At 42.4% G+C, this 20,087-nt stretch overlaps 1 protein-coding gene across 1 annotated transcript in view; it reads left to right on the top strand.

The window, feature by feature from the left end:
* Positions 1-414: 414 nt before the first annotated feature.
* The window catches only part of NFKBIZ (NFKB inhibitor zeta), a 33,151-nt gene continuing 13,478 nt past the window's right edge, over positions 415-20,087 (top strand). Inside the window, exon 1 of the mRNA XM_084875459.1 lies at positions 415-485. The gene's annotated coding sequence lies outside the window, so the exon portion shown is untranslated. The remainder of the gene's footprint in view (positions 486-20,087) is intronic.

Below are 20,087 nucleotides of genomic sequence, written 5' to 3'. Positions count from 1 at the left end.
TAAAGACGAGGGGAGGGGGGGAGGGCAGGGTTCAGGCGGAGCCCTGGGCCAATAGAAGAGTCCTTCTGGGGTGAGTGAGCAGAAGAAATCAGAGCACGGCACACTTTATGTTAAACCACACTTTATGTGGAAGTGGTGACCTTGGGCAGCATAATTTAGTTGGCCAGACACAGACTTTTTCTGAGAGCATGGAGGCAGACCTCTCCCGTTCTACTTTGTCCTGAAATCCATCCTGCTCTCAGAACACAAAAGAAACCCTCTCAGAGGTTAAGGAGCCACAAAGAGCTACCGAGGGGAGAGATTAAATAATTGTTCTGAGATCCGCAATGAATTGCTTCTGAGAAAACCAGTTCCTTTGGCTCATAGATGATACTGATCCGTCTGTCTCTTGACCCCTTCAACCCCAACTCCCCCAGGTTAACAGGAAGATCAGGAGGCAGAGCGTCACCTTTTGGCTTTCTTGGCCTAATGCTGAACTCGCAAGGGTAAGGTGGATATTCCCAGATGTTACCTGGGCCTTGGCGGATATAGTCATGTCAAAATGGGCAGTGGGATGGTTGCTAAAATTTCTGTGATTCTTAGAGCTTCTCAATCACTTCTAGGCATTTTACTGTGATTTCTTGTGAACTAAGATTTTTTTTTTTTTTTTTTTTTTTTTGTGATTTAGTATATTTTAAGCCAATTTGAATTTCCACTACTTTCCATGAGAGGACACATGAAAAATACATCGTAGAGGGGAATTCAGCTCTCTGCTGACTGTCAGTTTCAGGGTTATGTAATCTTGAAAGGACCCGGAGAGCCTCATGACCCCTACGGTTTTTGTGAAGGTGCAATTCAAGCTAGCGTATGTGGTTTCTGATGTAAAGCACTTCCTGTTCCTTTAATTTGGGACCATCTGTGAGGTAAAGCAGTTTCCTTCCAGACTTAGTGGATGAAAAGTATTTTATGCTCCTTGGGGAAGTTAGTGGATGGGGATTTACATTTATTAAACACTTATTTTGCGGGTTGACCAGCAAGACCTCATTTAGCCCTCGTAATAGCATCTAAAATAGACACAATTAGCCTTGTTTTACTAGTCTAGGTGAGGAATTGGAAGCTTAGAGGGATTGGCCAGTTGGTTCAAGGTCCCCCAGATAGTAAGTGGCAGAGTTTGAATTTGAATGAGAGGGATTGTCTCCACAGCCAGTGCCCTGGCCACCAGGCCAGTGGGATGTTAGCAGAGGTGCACTGAGGAGAGGTCAGCCTTTATCTGGGACTCTAAACTCCCTAGGCACACATGTCAAACTCGGCTGGCTTAAACAAGGCATGACTCATTAGTCAACAGAGCCAAATAGCAACAGTACAATGATTGAAATTTCTTCTGAGAGCCAAATTTTTTAAACTTAAACTTCTTCTAACGCCACTTCTTCAAAATTGACTCGCCCAGGCCATGGTATTTTGTGGAAGAGCCACACTCAAGGGGCCAAAGAGCCGCATGTGGCTTGTGAGCCGAGGTTTGCCGACCACTGCCTAGGGGCTCTCCCTTTCCCTAGCTCACACCTGGTTACCACCTACTCCCTGTTCAGATGTAATCGATGTAAGTTTTAGGTGGTACCCACATAACCCTTTATATTTTAAGAAGACCGCAGGAGACTTTTCATTCCCCTAAGAGAGGCTATATGGTGGAATTGATGGGAGTGGTTGGGCTAATGTTTGGGGAGAGGCAGCCTCTTATTAATGTTGTGGGGTAGAACCCTGGGTTCCAAATAAGACCACTGGAGGCTGATGATTGATTAAAAAAAGCAGGCAAGGATTTATTGAATTGGCCAGGACGGCCGCTAGAGCACCACACGCAGGTGGAGTCCACAGGACCCCACTGTTCCAGGTGTAGGCAGTCCTTTTAAAGGTCTAAACCACAAAAATTTTCCTTTGTTCTGAATTCTAACTTCTAAATGCTGGGAACAGCCCACAGGGTCGTTCCCAGCCACATCCCACTGGACATTAGAATGTGGCCCTATCTTGGGAAAGCAGATAGTACAGAAGCAGAGCTTAGCAGTTAATCTCTAAAGGTTACCTGCAGTTTCTACTCCTGAAGCTACTGAGTCAGTGGGAATCACTCTCCTGTGGTCCTGGTCCACAGGCACAGGAAAACTGCCTTAGCCTCCAGGTCTCCATCTGGAAGCTGAGGCAACTACCCTGTTGTTTAAGCAAGTAAGCGAGTGCCGAAGCCAGAATAGCAGTGTTAAAATTCAAACAGCAGTTTTTACCCAAGTATGGTTGCTACCATATTCCAATTAAGCCAGTTTTGGACACAACAGCTGGGATTATAAATAAAGGGGAACCCTACTGCTTGTGCACCTTGTTCCCTCTCAGGACATTTCCTTCTGTGCTGGAAGGCTGGGGCTTGGAAGAGCATTCCCGGTCTCCCCTCGGTGAAGGGCCCCTGCTGCTGCTTCTGAAGAGAGGAGCTGCGGGCACGTGGCAAACCTTTCCCCCCCTGCTATCGCAGAGCGAGTTAATTATATGAATTAACTTCTTTCAGAGGTAGTTCCTCCCACACTCCCTCCCCCACGCCCAAATAGAAATTTGTGTGTTTTATATCTGGTGTTTTTAAAAAAGGTTTTGTTTTACACGATTCTTTTCTAGTTTGCCTTTTCCATAGGCCCATTAGTGCAGCAATAAGTCTACTTGGATGATTGAAAAATAAAGTTCTCTGAAGAATTAAGGAACAGCTTAGATATTTGTTTTTTTAAAGCCGTGCTTGTCAAACTTAAATGTGCATCAAAATTACCTGCAGATCTTGTTGAACTACAGATGTTCCAGTAGGTCTGGGGTGGAGCTTGTAATTCTGCACTGTTAGCAGATTCCCACGTGATGTTGATATTGTTGACCGAAGGTCCACCCTTTGAGTTGCAAAATTATAAGGTTCCTTAAGTTCTAGTTAGTAAAAAAAATTATGTAGTTTTCTGTGAAATCGGCATGTCATTTGACCATGTAAGGTAGTGATTTTCAACTGGTGTATTGCAAAAAGTTTTTGTTAATCAAAACTATACCCTAGGATATATTTTTTCCATTGATTTTTTTAAAAAACATTTTTTTTTTATTGACTTTAGAGAGAAAGGGAGAGGGAGAGATAGAAACATTAATGATGAGAGAGAATCATTGATCAGTTACCTTCTGCATGTTCCCTACTGGGGATCGAGCCTGCAACCCAGGCATGCTCCCTTGACCAGAATCAGACTCGGAACCCTTCAGTCCCCAAGCTGATGCTCTATCCACTGAACCAAACCAGCTAGGGCTCCATTAATTTTTTTTTTTTTTTCCTTAGAGTTGAAGTGCCAGGGAAAGAAGGAGGGAGGGAGGGAGGGAGGGAGAGAGAGAGAAAGAGAGAGAGAGAGAAACATCTATGTGAGGGACACACATTGGTTGCTGACCATGCATCCCTGACCCAGACCAGGGATCAAACCTGCAACCCAGATTCCTTGGCCTGGAATCAAATCTGAGACAGTTTGTTGCATGGACCACCACTTTAACCACTGAACCACACTGGTATGGCTGCAAAAAATTTCAAAGCATGCAATACCTGACTATTTAGTCAGGACACTGACCTCCCTCTTTTTCCTTAGATTGTCAAATTAAAAAAAAAAATGACAGTAGCCAACACAACAATAGTTATCCTGTGTGAATGAATAAAAATTATACATTTTTTTTGGTCAGATCATCAAAACATATTTTTTTGGTATGCCCTGGGATTTTAGTAATCAGTTTACGTGTGACATGAGATGGAAAAGGTTGAAAATTGCCATTGAAAAGTGCTATGAGCTGATTTGGCTCAGTGGATAGAGCGCTGGTTTGTGGACTGAAGGGTCCTGGGTTTGATTCTGGTCCAGGGCATGTGCCTCAGTTGCAGTCTGAATCCCCAGCCCTGGTTGGGGAGTGTGCAGGAGGCAACCAATTAGTGTCTCTCTTTCACATAGATGCTTCTCTTTCTGTCTCTCCTCCTCCTTTCCACCATCTCTAAAAATCAATGGAAAAATATCATTGGGTAAGGATTAACAAAAAAAGAAAATGTTTAAAAATTCATTGATATAGGAAAATAAATTCTTTTATGGTTATGTTAAACAGCAATGGTAATGCTACGATACACGACACCAAATACTTCCAAAAATGTTGTTAATCACATAGATGTTATATTCATACAATGGCAATTTCCAGATATTTGAAGACATGAAAAATAAATTTCTCACTTTTTGCTTAGATATTTAGCAGTGTGTAGATATTTTTAATATTGGTATAAGACTTTTAGACACATTTTACCATTGATTATTCCCACTATGTGTGCATCCCCAGTCCTCTGACTATTTTAGTCAAATTTACTATCAGTCGTGGCACCAGAGTGGATAACCCTGTAAATCATGCCTTTTCCAAGAGGGTGCTATTGTCCCTGAGAATAACATTGGTTCTTGGGGGGAAGTATCTTAGATATTATAATGGTTTGTGGCTACCTGAAGGACTACAGAATATTAACACATACAGGGTATCTGTGTTTTTAAAATTTTAACAGGGCGCAATTGGGGGGTAAAAAAATGTCTGAAAGTCTCCTCTGTGGGTGGGACGAGAGCCAGGTTAGACACAGCTGTCCGTGCTCTACACATAACTTACTCAGCTGAGGCCGAAAGGCTTTCTCTTGCCCGTGTGTCTTAGTGTCGTGCTTTATGTCTCCATTGTTGTCATGGATTTTTAAAATACTTCCAAAAGAGGGGTGATTTTTTCCCCCATGTATTTTTTTCAGAAACATTTTCTCCTATGTGTTGAATATTTTAAGAAATTGTGATAAAATGTGCATATAAAAATGTGTCATCTTAACCATTTTTAAGTGTACAGGTCAGAGGCATGAAGTACATTCACATTGTTGTGCGACTGTCACTGCTAGTCATCCGCAGACACTTTCCATCTTCTCGAACTGAAACTCTGAACCCATGAAACAGTCACCCCCCACTCCTCCTTCTCCCTGCCCTGGGCAATCACCTTCTACTTCCTATCTCTATGACTTTGACGATTCTAGGTACTTCATATACGTGGAATCATACCATATTTGACCTTTTGTGACTGGTTTATTTCACTCACATAACATCCTCAAGGTCCACCCTTGCAGACACATGTGACAGAAACTTCTTCCTTTTTAAGGCTGAATGATATCCCATTGTCTATGGACACACCCCGTTTTGTTTATCCTTTAATCCCTTGATGGACATGTGGGTTGCTTTCCCCTTTTGGCTATTCTGAATAGTGCTGCTGTGGACTTGGGTGTACAGTATCCATTTGAGTCCCTGCTTCCAGTTCTTTTAGGTGTGTATACCTGGAAGTGGAATTGCTGGGTCAGATAGTAATTCTGTGTTTAATATTTCCAGGAACTTCCATACCATTTTCTATGGCAGCTGCACCATGATTTATTCATTCATTTTTGTAGAGCAGTGTTTTTCAACCTTTTTTGGGCAAAGGCACACTTGTTTCATGAAAAAAATCACGAGGCACACCACCATTAGAAAATGTTAAAAAATTTAACTCTGTGCCTATATTGACTATATATAAAGTAATTCTCTTGAATAGGAATCAAATAAACACAAAGAAAGTATTTTATAATTACTTTATTATGAAATATTAAGTAAACAAAATAGTGAAAAATTATAAAATTCTTGTCTTTTCTGCACCTACGGCACACCAGGCAACATCTGTGTGCCGCGGAACAGCGGTTGAAAAACGTGTTGTAGAGGGTTTCACAGATTGCAGTGAAAAAGTGTGTGCACCGTGAAAACACTACAGAAAGGGATCTGAAGTTAGAGTACACAGTCTGCTGATTGACTCAGCACCATGACTATTAAAACAAGTTAACCTCCCGGAGACACTTCCCCTCCCTCGTGTGTCCACATACTGCAGTGTGCACGCTTATAAACAGGTGCATGGCTGGGAATGGGTCCATTGAGAATCACGGAGGTAATGAACTTAGACTATATGGATCAGGTCCTTTTGAAAATGCGGACCGCTTGCCATGCAATCGCACAGTTCAAAGAAACCCAGAGAGGCTTGCGGGAGGTTTAAAAGGGTCAGAGCCACACAGGTGGTCCGCAGGTGTGAATGAAGATGAACTGAGCCGAGAACACCTTGAGTAGAGCTGTCTGAGTTCAGATTGTCACCCTTCTCTTCCTTTCCTCCATGTCTTCCTCACCTCTGCAGTGGAAGCACCTGGTCACTGTGGGAGTTTTGTTTGAACAAATAACCGAGATAACCAAGAAGGGGGAAGAGGGTGAAAGAATTATTTATTTTCTGGTCTGTGAAAACCTATTTTGAAGACTGTAAGGCCGTTCTGTGTTACACCATCTGTCAAGGGTAAAGGAGGTGGGTTTAGTCAGGAGCAGAAGGCAGGGCTGCATTTACCCTCGGCATCTCTAGTGGCACCAGAGAGGAACTGGGACATTCTGAAGGATGGCACTTGCTGATATCTCATGGACCTTCTCAGCCCTGCTGTCCTCTGCTGATGAGTTATATATTTTAAACAGCCGGTGAAAACGGGTTTTGTTTGCTTATATGTGGTGTGGAACAGCACCCAGAGTTAGGATGGGAAGAGGTTCCTAAACACAGCACGAACGGTAAAATCTGGGGATGGTGCCAGATTGTAGCCAGATGAAATGCTTGTGACAGACAGGAGGTGGAAGGTGCGGTGGTGATGTTAAAGGACAGGCTCTCTGCACCTGATTGTCAGCTATCCAGACTTCACGGTGGTTCATCCTGGGGGGCCTCTCTTACATTGCAAGCTTTTGGGAAAGGTTACTGTTTGTGTCTCGATGTGGATTAGTTTTGAAATGCCTTCTTGAAGTTTTATTATACCAGAGGCTGCCATGGTCAGACTACAGGTAACGGGGTGCTGTGCAGGGGGCGGAGCAGCACTGCGAATGGGATGTGAAGGTTAAAACCAACCACAATGCCTCCCCCTTTCTGTCAGCTGGCTTTCATATTTCTGCACATGGTGCTACCACTCTATGGATCTGAAGGCTTGGGAGGTATACTCTTCTCTTTCTATGTTCAGTCTATTGCCAGTCCTATAGATTATACAGGGTATGTTTGTAACATTTCTCTAAACACTAACCTCCTTCCTATTCTCTTAAGGCCCTGCTCTAGTTCAGTCCTCATGACCTGTCATCTTGACTGTTACACATCACCTACACACACCTGCCACTTTCCTTCCTGAACCAAGGTTTTGTTCACGCCTTTACTCGGTTCACAAACCCTGAATGGATTCCCGTGGCTTATTACCTTAGCTTTAGCATTCTCAGGTGGCATCAGCATGACACCCCCCTTCCTCTACATCCTCTTCAAGTTGGGCTGGTGGCCCAAAGAGGCTAGAATGCTTAGCAATCAAATATCAAAGGGCACTTTGATAAATGGATAATAATTATAACTACCGTCATTGAGTGTATACTGTGTACCAGGAGTTGTTCTAGAAATATCATTTAACCTACAGGGAGAGAGATAGAGTGATAGAAATATTAATGATGAGAGAAAATCATTGATCAGCTGCCTCTTGCACACTCTACACTGGGGATTGAGCCCACAACCCGGGCATGTGCCCTGACCAGGATTGAACTGTGACTGAACCATGACCTCCTGGTTCATAGGTCAATGCTCAACCACTGAGCCACGCTGTCAGGGCTTAACCCACATCCTCACTGAATGAGTTCATGCACCCATTTTATAGGTAAGAAAACAGTCTTAGAGAAGTTAATTAAAGTCACATGGCTATTAAATGAATGGAGCTGGATTTGTTTGACTTCAAAGTCCTATGCTTTTACGCAAAAGATGAAGATATATACAATATAATACAGGCAATAATTCCATCTTGGATAAATGTTTGGGACAAGAATTAGTGTGCTGTTCCAGAATTCATGAGGACTTCATATTGAGTAAGTAGGAGGTAGAAGTATGATCTGATAGGGCATTCATTTGGTAGGGCTGCCATAACACAACAGCACAGGTGGGTGGCTTAAGTAACAGAAGTTTATTACCTCACAGTTCTGGAGGTTGGAAGTCCAAGATCAAAGTGCCAGCAGGGTTGGTTTCTCCTGAAGCCTCTCCCCTTGGCTTGCAGATAGCTGCCTTCGCCCAGGTCCACATACGGCCTTTTCTCTGCGCGTGCATTCCTGGTGCCTGTCTTCTAAGGACACCGGTCAGATTGCATTGCGGCACATCCTAATGGCCTCGTTTTAATTTAATGACCTCTGTAAAGGCCCCGTCTCCAAATGCAGACACATTCTGAGGCACCGGGAGTTAGGGTTTTAAGCTATGAACTTTGTGGGAGGGTCACAGGTCAGTGGCTAACATTGAGATTTGATGCAGACATATTTTAGAGGATGTGAAAAGCAGACATAGGAATTGAACTTTGATGTGGAAGGTCGGAGGGTCCAGTTGTGGTCAAGCAAGAGAAAAGATGAATGTCATGGCTCTCTGAAACTTCTCTCTTGTGAAGGAAATGGGAATGAGGGCTGTGGGGGAGGTAGGAAGCATTTTGGAGAAGGAACTTTTAGGACTTTGTACAGTGGAATAAAGGAGCAGGAAGAGTCAAATGTTTAAGTCCTCTAGAAATTTCTAGAAAAATGAAGATAGTGTGTTAGTGGGGATAGAGGAGCAAAGGGAGAATATGGCAAGTTTGGCTTTCAACCTGTCGGTTATCCTTTTGGCACCATGGAATTAGAACTCAGAAACAAGGTCAGAGCAGTAGATAGGAATCAGGAGTCGCTATACAGGTCAGGGTTGTACCTGTGGGACTGGGAAAGCTTGCTCAGAGTTCAAATAAGATAGGAAGCAGGAATTCTCAGGGCTCAAATGGCCTTGTTGTCACATGAATTTGGAAGATAGTATGGAGGTTTTTCCAGAACCTCTCTAGCTAAAATAGCACCTGGGCTCTCTCCCTGTGCCTTGCTTTATTTTTCTTCATAGCATATTATCACCGCTTGACATTATATCATAGCTATTTGATTAATGTCTATCTTTTCCAGTAGAATATAAGCTTCACCAGGACACAGCCTGCCTCTTGGTTCAGTACTGTATACCCAATACCTGGGAGAGAGTGCAGAACATTGTGGCTGCTCAATCAATATTTGCTGAGTGAATCTATGATTAGTTTAATTTAAAAAAATATATTTTATTGATTTTTTTACAGAGAGGAAGAGAGAGGGATAGAGAGTTAGAAACATTGATGAGAGAGAATCATCAATCAGCTGCCTCCTGCACACCCCCCACTGAGGATGCGCCCGCAACCAACATACATGCCCTTGACCGGAATCGAACCTGGGACCTTTCAGTCCTCAGGCTGACACTCTATCCACTGAGCCAAACCCGTTTCAGCAGATTAGTTTAATTTTTTATGATCAAAAGAATTTAATTGATGATTGCTGGATATTGCCTTTTTATCTTTCCTTAAAATCAAATGTTGTTCTTTAACAAATAACTTTAGGTAAATGCACACACATATACATATACTTGAGAATCTTGAAATATACAACCTAAAAACTTAGTTTTGCTTCTGTTTTCCTTAAGTTGTGTTTTCCTGAAATCAAGATCTCCCCAGTCCCTTCTCTGTAACAGCATTTCTTTATGAGAAAGTAGGTGTGACTTTCTTTAAAAAGCCAGGTATTTGAGCAGTCTGGTTACTCTTATCAGATTATCTGTTTGCATATCCTTTTTTTGTGTGTGTGTGTGTGTGTAATTTTCATAGAATGTTATTTTCAAAGACTTTGCTTTCTGTCACTTTTCTTTTGCTGTTACAATACCTGTCTTTAAAGATTCCCATCTCATTGTATCTGTAAAGGTCCAACAGTTCATACAAACATACTGTCTCCTTTCTCTGTAATTTTCTCCAAGAAGACTGCTGGCTCTTGTATGGTATAGATAGGTTAGGCATTTAAACCAAATCCAACCCTTTCTCTTTATTCTAAGGAATCATAATCAAAGGTAAATCTGAATCTGTTTCTAGTTCACACAGGAAAAGACCTTATGGAATCTAGCCTCTCTTTTTCAGATAGCCTGAGTGGTATAAATGGTAGTAGAATTACTGGGTAAAGTAATTAAAAGGAATAATTCTCTAACAGGTGGGGCGTTCTTCTTTAATAGATTATTGAAATCACTGGGCAAGTGTTTTCAAGGGCCCCACAACATCATGAAGATTGTACTAGCCAGAGAGCACCTTACTGATGACGTGTGCCAGACCTCTCAGCTGTGCTGGGAAAAGAAAAGGGACGAGAATCGCTGGCCACATTCTGAGGGTACAAGTGAACAGAACACCTGAAACTGAAAGATGCCTTTGTTTCTATCTATCCTCTTCTCTTTTGGTCCCCCAGACAGTTTGCTAGATTTTTGGGGACTTTAAAACTTTAGAGGAAGATGCGGGCTGATGGGAAGAGGGCCCTGCAGGGCAGCAGAGCAAGTCTGTGAAACCCAGCATGAGGTAAAGAGGTGAAATCTGAGCATGCTTGTTGGCAATAGAGAAAACCGGAAGTTTGCTAACAGGAAAACCTTGTTACTGAACCTTATGGCCAGTTTAGCACATCTTTAGGATTAGTTCATTACTAGAGGCCCTGTGCATGAAATTCATACATGGGGGAGGAGTGTCCCTCAGCCCAGCCTGCACCTTCTCCAATCCAGTACCCCTCGGGGGATGTCCGACTGCCTCTTGCAACCTGGGACTGCTGGCTGCTAACCACTTTCCTGTCTGTCTGCCTGATCGCCCCTAACTACCTCTGCCTGCTGATCACCCCTAACTGATTCCCTACCAGTCTGATTGCCCCTAACTGCTCCCCTGTTGTTCTGATCACCTCTAGCTGCCTCTGCCTCGCCCTGCACCTGGGACCCAGGATTCCCTCCTCAACCTGTCACAGGCACCTGGGACCTGGGCTTCCATCATTCTAGCCAGCCACAGGCACCCAGGACCTGGCAGGCTTTGCCCAGGCCAGCCACAGCCTCAGGCACTGGTGCCCAGGATTGCAGGGAGGGCGGCTTGTCCCTCTCACAGGCCGCAGGCACAGGTGCTGGTGCCTGGGACCAAGGAGTGGGTGGTTTCTTCCTCCCCTGGGCCACAGGTGCAGGCGCTAGTGCCTGGGACCAAGGGGTGTGTGGCTTGTCTGTCTCCCGGGCCGCAATCTGGCTGGTCCCCATTCCTCTCTTGTGAGCTCATTTGTGCCTGGCTGGTCCCCATTCCTCTCTCCCCACTGTTGAGTGTCTGAGCCTAGGGTGTGGGGGCATGAGGGCATGACGACCCTTTGCATATTTGCTCTTTATCATATAGGAGGATAATGTTTTCTGACTTACAGCTTCTTCAATGATGATTTTTAAAAAAATGCATCAAGCTCCTTCCTAACCAGTTTGGTTGCACCAATGTGAAAGTGCTCTGAAGAAAAATGCTATGTACACAGCAAGGCATGACTATCCCGGGAAGGGGACCAGGCCCAGAGTAGGTGTGCCTCAGGCTGGCCGGTAGTGTGTGGGTTCTTGACTTCCTGCAGGAAAGTTTTCACAACACGAGTCAGGTGATTTTGAGACTATGTTTATTAAAGCTGCAGATAGTGAAACAAGGAAGGGTCTAGGGTAGAAGAAGCAACAGGAGAGATCCTTGGTGGGGCTGCTTTGACTCCCTATAGGAAAGAAGTGAGCTAGACTAGGTGGGGTTGCGTGGACTCACTGGGAAGTAAAAGTCACAGTGACAGAAGTGGGCCAAGGAGGGGCTGCTGCAGCTCACTGGAAAGTCGGAGAAAAGGGGGCTTGGGAGACAGGCTCTGGGTGTTAGCTCTGGATGAGCTGCCGGTGCCTGGTGCTCCTGTAGCTGTAAGTCTGTGGGGACTCTTAGAGTTTGAGAGAAAGAGAGCATATCACAGTTCATATGTGAGTAAACTGAGGCTCCGAGGTTAGGGGACTTGCCCAGGTCACATAGCAGGTAAGTGTTAAGGCTGAGTTTGCAGGCTTCAAAGCTGTGACACTACTGAGCCTTTTGCTCGAAGCAGAGGTTGGCAAACTTTTTCTGTAACGGGCCAAATAGTACACATTTTAGGTTTTGTGGACTAAGACAAGATGGAGGATATTATGTAGGCACTTAAATAATCATCTATACTAATAAAAGGGTAATATGCTACTTAGATTGGGAGACCTTCCAGGAGATCTTTCGAACAAAGCCATGGTGGCAGGGCCGAGGCAGAGGTGGTTAGGCGCAATTAGGTCGGCAGGGGAGGGCAGTTGGGGGTGATCAGGCCAGCAGTGGGGACTGTTGGGGAGCAGTTGGGAGATCGGGCCTTAACTGACAATCAGACTTTCCCCGAGGGGTCCCAGATTGGAGAGGATGCAGGCCAGGCATGAATTTCATGCACCAGGCCACTAGTTTAAAAATATAACTACTTAAAAATGTGAATCATAGGTGACAGGTTATGCAATAGTCCAAATATGGTATGCAAGCCAACTCCTGGCCTAAAGCATTCAGCAAATATAAGCAAAAGCAATTTTGAGGGAGGTGAGGTGATTGCTTCAACCAGTAATTGTCATTAATATATGAAATTTACAGTCTTTTAGTAAATGAGAGTTCAGTTCCTCATTATTTCCTATGTTAAATTATCCACTCAATTACAGAATTCTTTTTATAAATAGATATACAAGTTTGTTGTATTTTGTCTGCTAATGTTGTTTGTAATTGGCAATATTTCATAATTGTGTATTTCACCTTAATCTTTGGCCATTCATTCATCAGTTACATTAGAAATAAAGTATACATAAAGTACCTGACATAGTATTCAGTACATGGTGAATAGTAGTAGTTATTATTAAGCTTATCAGTATATAAAAATATCATCATATTGTGGGTCTATCATATTTTATTATTTTGGGTGTCTGGTTTTTTCAGATATATTTCCAGAAGTGGAATTGCTGCACATGATCTGAGCTCATTTCTCCTCAGCTCTTTCTCTCTGGCACATGCCACTGTCCTTGTTTATAGATATTCAAACTAAATCCCCATAGAATATGTAAAAAACTACCTTCCCTTCCCCCCCAAAAACCCAAAGCCCCCAAACCGCAAGTTTAGAAGTCTGAATTAAAAGTTTTAGAAGCAAAATTCTTCTTGATAAAATACAGCATGTATGGCATTCATGGTTTCATGTAAGGCATGGAAGTATATTCTTGTCCCTAATCAAATTTGACAAAATATGTTATCTGTGTTTAAAGGGGAAGGGGAAACGAGATTATGAATCTGGAACTAAGATAAGTCAGTATATGAGTCAGTCCAATCATCATGTTTATTAAACAACTATATACTGGACATTTATAAGTATAAATTTCCATGTTAAAAATGTGCTTTGCTCAAATTAACCCACCTTTCAAACTTAACTTTTTCTTTTAAGGGGGATAAAAAAGCACGTTTAAATCAATACCTAAATGATGCATGTACTAAAGAAAGAGTGAAGGGTCTTTGTGTCAAAAATCTTCTTCGCTTAATTACTTCACATTCCAAAATTCAACTATGAAACATTCAGTCCTCTGAGCTTGAATTATTGCCTTCAAAAATTTATTCTCCTTAAAAAGTAAATATTCCCAGGAAAGGTAATGAAGTTATTTATTTATGTTACAATGTGACTCAGCTTATCAGAGTTTTCTTCCTGAAAGCTGAGCTGACTTCCCAGAGGATGTGAGTTTTTTGTCAAAGGATATGTAGAGAAGACTAATTTTGGACTGTGTTTAACTGTCTGGAATCTGCCGGAAAGTGACAAAAAAGAGAATGGAGTGGAGGAAAGGGAGGAAAAGGGAAGTTGGGGGAAGATACTTTTCTTTCTTCACCATTCTGTTTCAAGCAGTGCACATTTTAGTAACCTTTCAAGGAGGCAAGAGCTGATGATATCCCCACAGTCAGTGTTTATGATGCTGGTTTCATTCATGTATATGGAAATGAAACCTCTGCATTGTCAACAAGACAGAGAAAGCAGAAGCAGCCACAGAACTTGTAAGGCTCTGCCCTTTTGGATGAAGCTCACCTACATCATTCATGTCACTCTGTGTCTGTCTTCTATGGATAAAGCTCATCGTTGCACAGGAATCAGGAAGCACCTCTGTGAGCTCAGAATGATTTAAGGGTGGATTTTAGGGAAAGTGCACTACTTTCATGTGGATGTTTTGTTAGAGAGCAGGGTAGCCCTTCAGACCAACGTCGAACGTTACTCCATCATATCATATGATTTGGGATGTTTAGCTGTGTGACCTGGCCTTGTACACAGAACCTCTTCTGCCCACACATCAGCAGACAGGCCTTGTGCCCCTACTGGAAAGTGATGGGAGTACTTTACCTAGTGGACGCCTCCCCTGGCACATCATTGGGATTCAGAAAATATTATGGGACCAAGTGGTACATGACACCTCTTTTTTTTTCTTTGATTTTTAGAGAGAGTGGAAGAGAGGGAAAGACAGAGAGAAATATCAATGTGAGAGAAACACATCAATTGGTTGCCTCCTACACAAAGCCCAGGACTCAGGCCAGGGAGGAGCCTGCAACCTAGGTGCATGCCCTTGACCCAGAATAGAACCCAGGACTCTTGGATCTGCAGGCCAACACTCTATCCACTGAGCCAAACTGGCTAGGGCACATGGCACCTTTTAATAGATACTTTTAGCAAGAGAAAGCTCCAGAGAGGTTTCTCTAGGGATGCTCCAGCATTATTTTTGCCTTGACACAATCAGTCCATAATCTGTAAGGTTGTACATACTGCACATACCGTACTGAGAAGTGTTTCACGCTTATTCTGAGGAAGATATTCCAAGATGTGGAAACCCTTTGCTTATTCATCAGTATGATGATTAGGCTACTAGCCAGGTCTACTTACCTGCTTTGAGAAATTTCCTCAAACCCATCACCCACATATGTTTCCTGACGGGGAATTGAATGCACCACCTTTTGGTGTATGAGGCAATGCTCCAACCAACTGAGCCACACCAGCCAGGGCTTCTTTTTTTTAATTTTCATTGAATTTTTTGGGATAGCATTGGTTTAGAAAATTATATAGATTTCAAGATATAATTCTATAACATGTCATCTGTGTAGTGTGTTCACTACCCAAAGTCAAAAATCTCCTTCCGTCACCATTTATTCCCTCTTTAACCTCTTTCACTTCTGGAAATCACCATGCTGTTTTCTGTGTCTCTAAGTTGTTTTTGTTTGTTTCTCCTTTACTTAATCACTTCACCCTTTTCATCAAGTCCTGCTAACCCTCTTCTCCTATAGCAACCACCAGTCTGTTCTCTGTATCTATGAGTCTGATTCTATTTTGTATGTTTGTTTATTTTGTTCATTAGATGTCACATGTAAGTGAAATCGCTTTTCTCTGACTGGCTTATTTCACTTAACATAACTCTCCAGGTCCATCCATTCTGCTCAAAAGGTAAGATTTCCTCCTTCTTCTTTTCTTCTTTTTCTTTGTACAGCTGAGTAATATTCAATTGTGTAAATGTATCACAGCTTTTTTTTATTTTTATTCACTCATCTATTGATGGGCACTTGGGCTGCTTCCAAATCTTGGCTATTGTAAATAACACTGCAATGAACATAGGGGTGTAGATATTTTTTCGTATTAGTGTTTCAGGTTTTTTCATATATATTCCCAGAAATGGAATTGCTGAGTAAGAAGGCAGTTCCATTTTTAATATTTGTAACTCCATACTATTTTCCATAGTGGAAATGCACCAGTCTGCATTCCCACCCAACAGTGCATGAGTCTTACTTTTTCTCCACATCCTCACCAGCATTTGTTACTTGATAATTTCTTGATATACAGGTGTGAGGTGTGAGGTTTTAATTTGCATTTCTCTGATGATTAGTGACATTGAGCATTTTTTAATATGTCTATTGGCCATCTGTATGTCTTTAGAGAAGTACCCATTTTTAAGTTGGGGTGTGTATGTGTTTTGTTCCATAAGTTTTTTTTTTTTAATTTTTATTGAGTTTTTACAGAGAGGAAGGGAGAGGGATAGAGAATTAGAAACATCTATGAGAGATAAACATTGATCAGCTGCCTCCTGCACACTCCCCACTGGGTATATGCCCACAACCAAAGTACATGCCCCTGACTAGAATCGAACCTGGGACCCTTGAGTCTGCAGGCTGATGCTTTATCTACTGAGCCAAACTGGCCAGGGCTCCATAAATTTAAAAATTTATTTTGAATATTAAATTTTTTTTGAATATTAACCTCTTATCAGATGTATCATTGGTGAATACCAGTATATTCTCCCACTCAGTGGGTTACCTTTTTATTTTGTTGATAGTTTCCTTTGCTCTGCAAAAACTTTTTGTTTGATATAGTCCCATTTGTTTATTTTTTCTTTTTTCTTTCCCTTGTCTGAAAAAATATCACTATGAGAAATGTTTGAGATTTTACTGCCTATGTTTTCTTTTATTAGGATATTTATGGTTTCAAGTCTTAAATTTAAGTCTTTAAGCCAGTTTGAGTTTTTGTGTGTGGTTTTAGAAGGTGATTTAGTCGTTCCCCCCCCCCCCCCCCCCAATCTGTTCAAATTTACTAACACCACTTACTGAATACTAGAGGCCCGGTGCATGAAATTTGTGCATGGGTGTGTGTATGTCCCTCAGCCCATTCTGCACCCTCTCCAATCTGGGACCCCTCAAGGGATGTCCGACTACCCTCTCACAATCCAGGACTGTTGGCTCCCAGCTGCTCGACTGCCTGCCTTTCTGATTGCCCCTAACTGCTACTGCTTGCCAGCCTGATCACCCTCTAACCACTCCCCTGCCAGCCTGATTGATGCCTAATTCCTCTCCTGCTAGCCTGTTTGTCCCTAACTGCCTTCCCCTGCCAGCCTAGTCACCCCTAACTGCCCTCCCCTGCAAGCCTGATCCCCCCCAATTGCCCTTCCTTGCAGGCCTGGTGCCTCCCAACTGCCCTCACCTGCCAGCCATCTTGTGGTGGCCAACTTGTATCCATATGGGGGCAGCCATCTTTGACCACTTGGAGCAGTAAGCTTGTATGTTGGAGTGATGGTCAATTTGCGTATTTCTTTTTTATTAGAGAGGTTAGAGGCCTGGTGCATGGGTGGGGGCCAGATGGTTTGGCCTGAAGGGTGTCCCAGATCAGGGTGGGGGTTCCCGTGGGGCAGCCTGGGTGTGGGGCCTGTGGTGGTTTGCAGGCCAGCCACACCCCTGAGCAACCCAAGCAGAGGCCCTGGTATCTGGGATTTATTTATCTTCTATAATTGAAACTTTGTTACCTTGAATGGAGGCCTAGGCTGGCCAGGGTGTAGTGAAAGCTTGGCTTCCTCCATTACTGGGGAAACCCAAGCCTGCTGCTTGCTCTGTGGCCACAGCCATCTTGGTTGGGTTGATTTGCATACTCACTCCTGATTGGCTGGTGGGTATGGCTTGTGGGTATAGCAGAGATAGTCAATTTGCATATTCTTTTATTAGATAGGATACTGTCTACTCCATTGTATGCTCTTTCCTCCTTTATCAAATGCTAATTGGCCCTAAAGGCATGGGTTTATTTCTGGGCTCTCTATTCTGTTCCATTTATTGTGATGTCTGATTTAATGCCAATACCATGCTGTTTTGATTAGTATGGCCTTGTAGTATAGTTTGATATTAGGTAGTTGGTGGTATTAGCTTCCAACTCTATTCTTCTTTTTCAAGATTGCTATGGCTATTTGGTTGTTTTGTTGTTTCATAAAATTTCTTTTTGAAATATTTGTTTTAGTTCTGTAAAATACACTATTGGTATCTTGATAGGAATTGTGATGAATCTATAGATTGCTTTAGATAATATGGACATTTTAATACTGTTAGTTCTTCATATCCATGGATACGGTATATGCTTCCACTTATTTTGTTGCCACTGCCTTGATTTGCTGTAAGGCACCAGTGGTTTTACCTATTGCTTTTGTACCATTAGTGCAAGTGTTAACACAGTTGTTCCTTGTAAATGGTGATATTTAAAAAAAATTATTGTATACTTTGAATATTTTAGCACCTCTTATGTTTGTTGTCAGACATTCATATAAGAGAGCTTCATTGATTAACTGGTGCTGATGCCTGATAAATACAGCCAAAATAGCAAGTCCTGACAGTCTGCAGATCTGTCCATTTCTAAGGTAAAAAGGCAGTTTTGCCGACAAGATCAGTTTTCATGTTTTTAGTTAAATATTCAAGTGGATCACTTACCATATCATTGGGAAGTGGCAGAGCTAGGATATCTTTAGCTAGGGTTTCTTTTTATCTAGAAGGCATTCTGCAGAATAAAATCTATCAGACTTTATTGGCCACTTAACTGCAATGTCCACTTCTTCAGCCAATTCTGTACAATAACTTACTTTGCAAGAAACTTCATTGACATTTTCATTTTAAGTTTGGAAAGCTGCACAAAATAATTTTTGGCTTTTCAAAAGTTCATTACACCTACATTAAAAAAATCAGTACATTTTACTTAACTGGAACCATAATACAATTAATTCAACAATGTTCCATTGTATAAAGTGTAGTAAGTTAAATGATTAATGTCTATAAAGCCAAGCAAATGATAGCAGCATCATAGTTTTATTCTTTATTTATAGTTTTTTTCCAGTTACTTTAGTATAGATTTATTTCTCCCATGACTCAGGGAACTCTGACATGTCATTTTAATCTGTTTCTGTATTGTTAGATGCAGATAGGGCATCTGAACCTTGAGGAAAATGAGTTTTTTGATCTCCCTTTAAAAAAAACCCCAACGAACTAACAAAAGTATGAATTTTTTACTTCTGTAATTATCCACCTATATATTTTTATATTTTATTTTTCCATTACAGTTTACATTCAATATTATTTTATATTAGTTTCAAGTGTACTGCAAGATGATTAGACAATCATATACTTTACAAGTGGTCTCCCCGCTTCCCCCATTATCACTGTTATTTTAAGTACCCACTTGCCCTCATACATAATCATTATAATATTATCCTATATAATAAAGTGGTAATATGCAAATTGACCATCAAACCCTCAATCAAGATGGCTGCCCCAATGTGGTACAAGATGGCTGGCAGGGGAGGGCAGTTATGGGTGATCAGATTGGCAGGGTAAGGCAGTTGGGGGGAATTGGGCCAGCAGGGGAGCAGTTAGGCGTTGATTAGGCTGGCAGGGGAGTGGTTAGGGGGTGATCAGGCTGGCAGGCAGAATCAGTTAGGGGCAATCAGGCATGCAGGCAGGTGAGCAGTTGGGAGCCAGTAGTCCTGGATTGTGAGGGCAGTGGACATCCCTCGAGGGGTCCCAGATTGGAGAGGGTGCAGGTGGGCTGAGGAGATGCCCCCAACCCCCCCCACACACCTCTAGTTGACTATGTTCCCTGTGCTATACTCTACATATCATTACTATTTTGTGACTACCAAATAACCTCCCCTTTTAAAGCAAATGAGATCAGGCTCCAGAGTCAGACAGATGGAAACTTTAATCTCTTCTCCACCTATGATGAACAGTGTGACCTTGGGCAAATTTTCAAGGCCTCTGCTTTTTATTGTAATTTCTGTGGTCAGGAATCTGGGAGTGGTTTTGGGGGTGGGTGGGTTCTAGCTCAAGTTTGCTTATGAGACTATAGTCAAGATGTTGGTCAGTGCTGCAGTCATGTAAAGGCCTACTGGAGCTGGAGAGTCTACTCTCAGCATGGTTCCCTCACATGGGTGGCTAGTTGGTCTTGGTTGTCATTTTCAGCGGGCTTTTCCAGTGTCCTCCTAACAGGGTGCTGTCTTCCACGGAGTGAGTGCTCAGCCATATTTGATTAGCACAATGGCAGTGTCATATCATTCAACCAAATAGAATGAATATTTAAACATTTAAATGAAGCAGAGTATTTTTTATTTTCCTTTTGAAGTGATATTAACAGTAATTCTGGACTGTGTCTGGGAAGGCGTATGGCCGTTGGGGGTGTGGCCTTCTCAAACAGGGTGATTGCTTTAGCATTTCATATCAAACTGTTTTGAGACATCACTCTTTCGCCGATCTTATTTGTCTATATAAAGTCCCCCAGAGGCACTTATTTTGAGGTGTGAATTTT

The sequence above is a fragment of the Pipistrellus hanaki genome (assembly GCF_964339955.1).
Source record: "Pipistrellus hanaki genome assembly, chromosome: 2".
Lineage (NCBI taxonomy): Eukaryota > Metazoa > Chordata > Mammalia > Chiroptera > Vespertilionidae > Pipistrellus > Pipistrellus hanaki.
The sequence above is the reverse complement of the archived record's forward strand: the minus strand, read 5'-3'. Positions and strand labels throughout refer to the sequence as shown.